Source organism: Balaenoptera ricei, chromosome 7, assembly GCF_028023285.1.
Source record: "Balaenoptera ricei isolate mBalRic1 chromosome 7, mBalRic1.hap2, whole genome shotgun sequence".
In the NCBI taxonomy this organism is placed as follows: Eukaryota; Metazoa; Chordata; class Mammalia; order Artiodactyla; family Balaenopteridae; genus Balaenoptera; species Balaenoptera ricei.
In genome coordinates, this window is record NC_082645.1 from 93,273,838 (window position 1) to 93,283,765 (window position 9,928).

General features: G+C 43.9%; 1 long non-coding RNA gene across 1 annotated transcript; it reads right to left on the bottom strand.

Annotated features, from left to right (window-relative positions):
• Positions 1-3,640: 3,640 nt before the first annotated feature.
• On the bottom strand, positions 3,641-5,491 carry LOC132368653 (uncharacterized). Its single transcript, XR_009504143.1, has 3 exons — positions 5,410-5,491; positions 5,134-5,247; positions 3,641-3,903 (listed from the first exon to the last, which is right to left on the bottom strand). It is a non-coding gene; the product is annotated as an uncharacterized LOC132368653 (long non-coding RNA).
• Between the last annotated feature and the right edge of the window lie 4,437 nt (positions 5,492-9,928).

Sequence of the window (9,928 nt, forward strand, 5' to 3'; positions counted from 1 at the left end):
GTTGGCTGGGGAACAAGAAGCCTGGTGAGAAATAAGATGGGAAGAGACAGGAAGTAGCTGAGTGCAGGGTTCCATGAGTTGCTTTTCTCTGCGGCCCTAAACCTCAGTCCTCAGCGCCTCTCACTGTGACTTCTGAGGACATACTTCTCCATCTGTGTTATCTTGCTGTTCTCCTCGGGTTTCTGAAGGAAAGCTCCCTGCGGCGCCTGGACGTGAAGTGGCTTGTCCAGGCCACCCCGGTTAGCGCTGGCCAGGACTGCAATCCAAAGAACCTGAGATTACTTTCCAGGCTAGGCTGATTTTTTCTTTTTTTGAAACAAAATCTAAGTCCATGGTGTCATTGCTCCTTGGGGACTGTAATCAGAGGGGCCTCAGCATTCATGCAGGAGCTGTAGCGGGCGTTACCATCAGGTCTCTGCCTTCCCTCCCACTCCTGCGTTTCTCACAGCTGCCAAACCGGCTCCCTCCCAAGGCCGTGCCTTCAGGAGCGAGGAAAGAAAAGCAAAAGCAAGTCATTTTGACAAAATAAGAGCTAATAGATCCAGGAGAAATTACCACGATCAGAGCCACAGACGTACCACTGGCCAGGTGGGTAAATCTGTAAAATCCTAACGCTCACATCCTCCTGCCTTTTCCCCGCCCTCCTGCCCGAAGTTCTAATGTGAGTGTGTACTTTTCTGCCCTGATGATGTTTAAGATCTTGCCAGAGGCAGGAACACAGAGGGAAAATATTCCTGCCTATAAACAAAGGGGAAATTTTCATGGAAGGGACTTAGAACTTTGAGACTTATATTGGAATGGGTGGTAGGAAAATCTAACACTCGGGAAATAACGATCCCACCATTAGCTCACCTGGGCAGGGCAGCCGTCCTGCATGGCTTTAAAAATGTTGCCTCAGCAAAAGGATGGTTCATTCACTTATTCAATAGTCAGTGGACCCTCACTATTTCCAGGGAACTTGATGAGATATGAAGGGCAAACACAGCTCTCCAGACCTCTAGGAGATCATAGTGCAGCAGGGAAGACCAAACATGTGCAGGAGTAACTACAGGGCCTGGGAGATAGTGATCAATGACCCACCAGGGATCCTCTCACAGCTTCTGCTGTGCTGCCTGCCTGGGGTCCAGAGCTGAAGTCTCACCGGCAGTGCTCTCCTCGACAAGCACTAAAGGGCATCCCTGCACCTTCCTCGATCATCCACACAGCACGCCCCACTCCCATCAGCACCAAGTTCATCCCCTGGAGAATTTAGATATTCGCATGTGAAATCTGGGCTTGTATCCCCTGCTCTGCTGGGTTGCCGAGGAAGGAAAAAGAGGTGCAGAAGACAGGAAATTGACTCTGGCAAGCTGTGCGCTGGAGACCCCACAGAGCTGGATTCATCACTCATTCTTTTCTTCCCTGGCCACATCCAGAAAGCCATGATGAACAGCGTCTGTTCCTCACTTATGCTCAGTGTTGGAGATGCTGAGCATGTTTTCCCACCTCAGAGGGTAAGAGGTCTGATAATGACCCCTCCCCACATTCTTGGTGTGTCTACCTGAACATGTCTGCTCCTACCTTCCATCTCTAGCATTACTGCTCCTCTTTTCCAGATGAGAAAGTTGGAACCCTGAGTAGTTAATTATTTATTTATTTTTGGCCGCGCTGCGTGGCAGGCGGGATCTTAGTTCCCCAACCAGGCATCAAACCTGTGACCCCTGCATTGGAAGTGTGGAGTCCTAACCACTGGACCACCAGGGAATTCCCCCTGCGTAATTGATTTGCCCAAAGACAAAGAGCCAGTTTGAGGCTGAGGTGTCCCAAATCACCATCTATGGTATCTTCTGCCTTAAAATGCCACATCCTCCTTGTTTCAGATTTACATTTTCCCCCCAACTCTCTTTGCCTCCATTTCATCCTGGCAGTGGCCTATGAGTCCCTGAGGAGGAATGCATAAAGCAGTCAACTTTAATCCAGCAATTCCACTCCGAGGTATTTGCCTAAGAGACAGAAAACTTATGCCCTCAAAAAGGCTTGGATGTGAATTTTTTTTTGTGCCTTTATTCATAATAATCAAAAACTGAGAACAACCCAGGTGTCCATTGACAGATGGCTACATAAAGTGTGGTTTATGCCATGGAATATTACTCATCAATAAAAAGGAATAAACTACTGATAAATGTGACCACACAGATAAATCTCTCAGACATTATGACTGAAAGAAGCCAGACACGTGGACTTCCCTGGTGGCGCAGTGGTTAAGAATCTGCCTGCCAATGCAGGGGACATGGGTTCAAGCCCTGGTCTGGGAAGATCCCACATCCTGTGGAGCAACTAACCCCGTGTGCCACAACTACTGAGCCTGTGCTCTAGAGCCCGCGAGCCACAACTCCTGAGCCCACGTGCCACAGCTACTGAAGCCCGCGTGTCTTAGAGCCCGTGCTCCACAACAGGCGAAGCCACCACAATGAGAAGCCAACACACCGCAACGAAGAGTGGCTCCCGCTCTCCGCAACTAGAGAAAGCCCGTGCGCAGCAACAAAGACCCAACGCAGCCAAAAAATAAATTAATTAAAAAAAAAAACTTTTCTTCTAAAATAAAAAGAAAGAAGCCAGACACAAGAGTACATACTGTATGGTTCTGCTTATGTGAAGTGCAAACAGTGTTTGCTTGCAGGGGCTGGAAGAATGGGGGGATGTAAGGGGTATAGGAGGAGAAGAGGATTAACTGGGGTGGGATGTGAGGGAACTTTCTGGGGTGATGAAAATGTTCTGTATCTTGATGGGGGTGCGGATTATGTGGGTATATGCATTTTTAAAAACTGATCAGTCTGTATATCTGTGCATGTTAATATTATGTTATATCTAAATTTAAAAAAATAGAAAAAAATATGTTGTCCATGATTGTTGCAAAACTTTATACTGAAGTAGTGAAGTAAGCAAAAATTATTATTTTCTTACATTCAAATTTTGCACCTCTGAGCTAACTGCTGTCCGCTATTTCATGCAGTAACTTTCCAGAGACTCTTTCTAGGCATACACGTCCACACAAATGGGCTCACCCTGTCCACGGGGCTGTACCCTGCTTCACGACAGTGCACAGAGCCAAAGGAAGGCTTTTTGTGCCTTAAACACCCAGATAGAGATGGCCATTTCTGAGTCAACAATTTCCTGTTTTCATGTTAAATATTAATTGTTTTTCCATGTTAGAGTGCTTAGATAGAGTTCGTGAACACCACTAAGGGGTAAAAGGATGCCCTGATGACATCATATTTTTCTAAGTACACACTGTAGTTAGTTTTTCTCTTAAGGGAGGTACATCTTCCCATTCCACCTCATCCCAGACTCTCTCTTCTCCACGTCTAAAGTCATGCTGTTTAATCCCTATTGCATTTTTGTTTCCATTTCAGCTGTGTAAAACACTGTCACCTTTCATGGGCTTGAGACCTCTTGAGGTGCATGGAGAAAGCGCTGCTCTCCCAGAGGCTAGATCAGTGGTTCCCCAGGAATGAGGACCAAGTCTAAACACCCCAAAGACATTCCCTATGACACATTTAATATCTATTGAATGAAAAAGTACATGGAAAGGAAAAGCTACTTTTAATTAAATGTAATGTCTTTATTTTATTTATTTATTTACTTATGGCTATGTTGGGTCTTCGTTGCTGCACGCGGGCTTTTTCTCTAGTTGCAGCGAGCGGGGGCTACTCTTCGTTGCAGTGCGCGGGCTTCTCATTGCAGTGGCTTCTCTTGTTGCGGAGCACGGGCTCTAGGTGCATGGGCTTCAGTAGTTGTGGCTTGCGGGCTTCAGTAGTTGTGGCTCGTGGGTTCTGGAGCGCAGGCTCAATAGTTGGGGCGCACGGGCTTAGTTGCTCCACAGCATATGGGATCTTCCCAGACCAGGGATCGAACCTGTGTCCCCTGCATTGGCAGGCAGATTCTTAACCACTGCGCCACCAGGGAAGTTCCAAATTAAATGTAATGTCTTTAAATTGATTTGCATCTTATAAACTATGACAGAATCTACAAGGGTTAAAATAATAATAGCAGCTACTATTTTTATTTTGGCCGCACCTCGCGGCATGTGGGATCCCAACCAGGGATTGAACTCGTGCCCACTGCAGTGGAAGCATGGAGTCTTAACCGCTGGACTACCAGGGAAGCCCCTAGCAGCTACTATTTCTTGTGTACTTATTATGTGCCAGGTATTTGGCTAAGTGCTCTATGCATGTTATCTTTCATTCACCCCACAACTCTACAGAGTGGAAACCGTTGTTATCCCCATTGTATAGATGAGGAAATGGAGGCTCAGAGAGGTTCAATAACTTGTCCAAGCTCACACTGATGGGAAGTGGTGGCCTGAAAACTCAAAGTCTGACGGGCGTGAAAGATTTAGTGCCACTCCATCCTGCCTCTTTTATTTACTTATTCTATGGACAATGATTGGTCTGCCTATGAATTCTCCAGCCCCTGGCTTAAACTCAGGGCCTCCTAGGGATCTGAGACCTCCAGGAGGGGGCCACAGGCTGTCTGGGGAACTATGGAGGCACTAAGCACTCATCTTGGAGTTGAGCTTCAATTCGTTGGCTAGCAATGGGGCCTCCTATGTCCAGCCTTATTCTTTTAGCATCTCTCAACCCCTGAGCCCCTGGTGCTTGTGTTTGCTTCTGCCCAGACCGGCTTGGCCCAGTGTCCCCAGAGGATGGAGGGGTTAACGGTTGAGAACCTGTTTGCAGACCATTAGAAGCAATAATCACCTTGCTGGGTAACCTGATCTACCTCAAAAGAAGGGTCTTGATTTTAGCAAACAATTTAAGTGGCCTCTGTGTAAAGTGGAGGGGTGGAGCAGGCCTGAATCACCTCACTGAAAGTGCATTTCTTCTGGGCAGTTGGAATTTGTGTGGTGATCAAGGCAGGCCCAAGGGCCAATTCCTGGGCCTAGGTGACCAAGCTCCCACCCTTCTGGCTGCTGCTTCCCCTGGAATTCTGAAAAACGGTTCCCCTGTATCTAGTGATCTGATACAAGCCCCACATCGCTGCTTTCCCTGCCCAGCCAGGGGGAGCAAGTAACTCTCTATTTGATGTCCACCTGACCAGGTACATGCACTGAATCTGTACTGTGTGCTCAAGGGCACCATCTTCCATACTCACCTCTAAGCGTTATTGCTATTACATCTCCCATTTCCCAGGTAAGAAAGACGAGACTTAGAGACAGCTGTGTGCAGGAGCCAGTGCTGATTGGTAAACTTTCAGGAATTCGGCAAGCTAGTGGTTAAACACAACTGTTATTAAAAATTAAATACATAAACATATAATTAAATAAATTACATTAAAAACAAAGGTAATAAATACTCAAAATTCATCACTTCCTAACTATTTTGTTACTTTTCAATAGCATCTGTGCTCTGGAGGTGGTTTATGTTTTACCTGCATGGTGGAAATATTGTCTAATAATGTGCTGCTGCACACTTCTCTTCCCAGCTCTCCATTTTGTGACATCACGTCGGTGGCTTGAATCGGCTATGGTGGGGGCATTTGCACCACGGAAATTGGCAAATGTACAAATTAGGGCTTGTACCCTTCCCCCGCCCCACCCCAGACTGGTTGTTAAACATTTACCAGTACCTCTGTGCTGACGGAGGTTGACTAACTTGGCCAAGGTCACAAGGCTTGTGATGGAGCCAAGACTCCAGAGAGGTTACCACTATGTTCTTCTACCTCTTAAAAAATAATAGAGGTCCCTCAACAAGTTAATTGCAAGGAATAAAAGAGTTCAAGGAATGTTAATGGTTAAAGATTAAAAGAGACTTAAAGACCTATCATCATACACTCAAAATATGTACACCTTATTTGGACTCTGATTAAAGTAAACAAATTGTAAAAAAAAAACCAAAAAAAACAACTAGGATATTTATGGGGTATTTGGAGATTTGAGCTCTTACTAGATATTTAATGATATTAATGAGTTACCATTATTTTTTAGGTGTGAGAATGGCATTATCTTTTAGAGCACTGAATATTTCAGATGAAATGATATGCTGTCCTAGGACTGGCCTTCATAATAATACTGAAGGAGAAAGTGAGTGGGTACAGAGATCAGTGGTTCTCCAGGTGTGCTTCCTCACAAGCAGCATCTGGCAGCACCTGGGAACTTGAAAATGCAAACTCTCAGGTCCCACCCCAGACCTACTGAATCAGATTACTGGGAGGGCCCAGCAATCTGTGGTTTAACAAGCCCCCCAGGTGATTCTGATGCCCACTCAAGTCTGAGAGCCACTCTTTTCCATGAAACAAGATTCACCATGAGTTCGTAATTGTTGAGGTTGAAGTGGAGCCTGGGGGTCATAGGTACGCTTGAAGTCTCCTGTAATAAAAAGGTTTTAAAAATGATTAAGCATATCGGATGGAGGGAGGGTAGGTATGGTGGGGGAGGGGTCAGAGCTGCACGGCTTCTGGATGTAGAATGAGACAAATGGATTCTTTTGGATGTTGTTCACAGGCCTTGCACTGCTTTCTTGTCTTCTGAATTAAAACTCCAGGTTAATGGCTGCCTTAGTGACTGGCTTTAACAAGCCCTCTTCTTCTTCCCCACCAACCCCCCACCCCTACTCCTCGTGCTTCTCTAATCAACCCGCCCCTTCATTTGAAGCCCTGGTGTTAATAGGGTTTGACTCTGGAACCTCAAATCTTCTGGAGAAGCAGCTGTTTTAATTTTCAACTTTCACCTAAAGCTGTGTGACTGTGAAATACAGCCACCCACTAGACCTGCTTTATCAGCTACAGCCGTGACACGATTAATTAACTTTATGCAGCCTCTCTTCACACAAGCTGCTTAACTTCTAGCCCATTGTAGTTCTGGTTTACTTAGCCGATGGGGCCTAAGGGCCTGTAACTGTTTACCTCCCTCTGGAGGGGCTGTCCTGGGCAGATGAATTCATTAGTTGGTGTTTGCAGAGCGGCGGGAGACCAAAAAAAAAAGCATTAGGTGAGTTTTTATTTTTATTTATTTATTTTTGTTTAAAAGGTACTGAAAAGGAGACCCTTTGCCTTGGCCTGAACTCATAGTTATGTTGCTACGACCGCAGGACATCAGTTTCCCTCCCTCCCCATCAGGCCCCCCTTCCTCCAGCCTGTTTTTTTTCTCTATCTCTCATTTCCGCTATTTCTCCCAACTGGAGAACTCTGGATTTTGTCCAGGAGGATGGAAAAGGTCTGTCTGCCCATCAGATGGGATATTTAAGGATCTTTAGTGTTTTCGGTTTAAATGTCAAAAGCTTGGAAGTTCTCTGCTACCTCCTCCACCCCATCTCCAAGAAGCTGTCTCTTTTTCCTTCCTTCCTTCTCCACTTCTCTTACCTCCCCTCCCTTTTCTTTTAAAAACTGTCCTGTTGAGACTTTGTCAAGAAATAGCACGCCATCCTTTCTGGAAACTGTACTTCCCAAAACTCTGGAGAAGGGAGAAGAAAAGGAGCAATCATTTTCTTGTAGAGAAGGAGGGGAAGACAGAGCAGAGAAAAGAACATTTTAGTGGCGAACTCTGCCTCACCTTTTTCAAATATTACTCCTGGAGCAGGGTTTCTTAACTTTGCTTTATACATCACCGAAGGTAAACTGCAGATTCCGGGGTCATGCTCCAACCCAACTGGATCACAGTTTCTGAGTATGGACTCTGGAAATTTGTATTTATTTTGGTCACGCGGCTTGCGGGATCTTAGTTCCCCGGATCAGGAATCTGAATTCCCCTGGGAATCTATATTTTTGACAAGCTCCCCAGATCATTTGTATGCCCACTGAGGTTTGAGAACCAAGGATCCAGTGGGTAAGGCCCCGGGTTCTATTTATTGATTGCCTTTTAAATGCCAGCTACTGCGCAAGGGAGAGGAATAGCTTTGGCTTTGGTTTTTGAGAGGCCTTAACTCGAAGTACCCTTTTAAAGAAATGAGACTTCATTATTTTATATTAATGGTACTTATTGGGTGCTTGGTGTATGCTAGATGCTTTATAATCCTCACCCCCTCCCCAAAGCTGTATTTTTGTTATACCCATTTTACAGATGAGGACACCGATGCTTGGAGAGGTTAAGTTTGCCTACTTCACACCAATAAAATGTGTATTTAGATTCCTATATTTCTGGCTCAAAGCTGAGCTGTTACCACCCAAGTAGAACCGTGGTGAGAATATTTTCCACACTGAAAACTGAAACTGGTGACTTCACGGATATGCTTTTATTTTTATAGACAATGGTTCATGATATTTGCAATCAGAATGGTCTCCTTATACCCCTGGCATGCAGTAGCCTGTTTTTCACTTTGTAGGATGTTATCAAAGTCAGATGTGGCAGTCAGAGGCCTCACTTGCCAAGCCCACTGGGCAGGAGACCCCAGCCTTCCTCCCAATTACTGGGAAATTAAGGATCTATTTTAAATTATTCAACAATAAAGATAAATCAGGAGTTCTCATTTATCTCCCATTCTCTTCCTCAGAAGTAACTTTTGTGACCAGTATGGGGTATTTCCTTAGAGACATTTCTCTATCCTTTTACACATAAGATGTGTTTCTTTTCCTTAGTATACCTGGAAAATATTGTATATATCAAACTTGCAATCATCCTTTTTCACATAATGATTTATCTTAGACCTCTTTCTTTGTCGACCTTGTTCATTTTTTTTTCCTCTTGCATTTTTAACAGTAAAGGCTCATTGAGGAAGTTCAATGATGGGAGGGGAAGCAAGAATATCCTATAAGCCTAATTAAAAATTTAAAAAAATAGTTATTTTGGAATCCAAGTTTAGAAATGCTTTTAAAACTGTGTTTAAATATCTATAACATAAAACTGACCATTTTAACCATTTTTTGGTATTCAGTTCAGTGACATTAAGTTCTGAACAATCATGGTACAATCATTACCACCATCCATCTCCAGAACTTTTTCATTTTCCACTGAACTCTGCACCCAGGAAACACCATCTCCCCATTCCTTCCTCTTCAGCCCCTGGCAACCACTATTCTACTTACTGTCTCTATGAATCTGACTACTCTAGGTGCCTCGTATAAGTGGAATCATACAACATTTGCCCTCTTGTGTCTGGCTTATTGCACTTATAGCATCGCATCTTCAAGCTTCATCCAAGTTGTAGCGTGTGGTAGAATTTCCTTCTTTTTAAAGGCTAAATATAGAACCCATTGTATGTTTGTGCATTTTGTTTACCTGTTCATCTGTTGATAGACACTTGGGTTGTTTGTACCTTTTGGCTATTGGGAATAATGCTGCCATGAACACGGGTGTGCAGATTTGTTTGAGTCCCTGTTTTAAATTCTTTTGGGTAAATACCCAGAAGTGGAATTGCTGGATCATATGATGATTTTTATGTTAACTCATTCGTTTTAAATACTACATAATCTTCCACTGTATATTTCGTGTGTTTACCGGCAATTTAAGTTCTCTTTTCTGTAAATTGCCCATTCTCTGGTATGATTTTAGTGGGATTTTAGACAATACTTATATAATCTGGATAATCTTTCTTTTATCTGTTGTATATATGGCAAGTCATACACATTGAAAAATAAGTTTCTACATCATTCCAGATCCAAGACCTTGTCCTTATCTCTTTGATTATTTAAGGAACAATTATTGGTGAGTTTTTATTATTATGAAAATAAAAGCGCACAGACAGGCAGCCATCTGTATGCAGCACAGGGCCTGCCTCATCGTAGGTGTTCCATAAATATTTACTGAATGACTAAATTACTTTTGAATAGCCCCTGGTTTCATTAGTATTTCTTTTTTAGAACTGACTATGATCAGGCAAGTCCAGAAACTGAACTAAATTCTTCCTGATACCTCACAGCACAGTTTTGCCTAAGTTTAACCTGGTTGACCAGTCTCAGAAAAAAAAATTAAGCCAAATTGCTCTGAAAATAGTAGATAATTCAAGTTTCTGCTCTT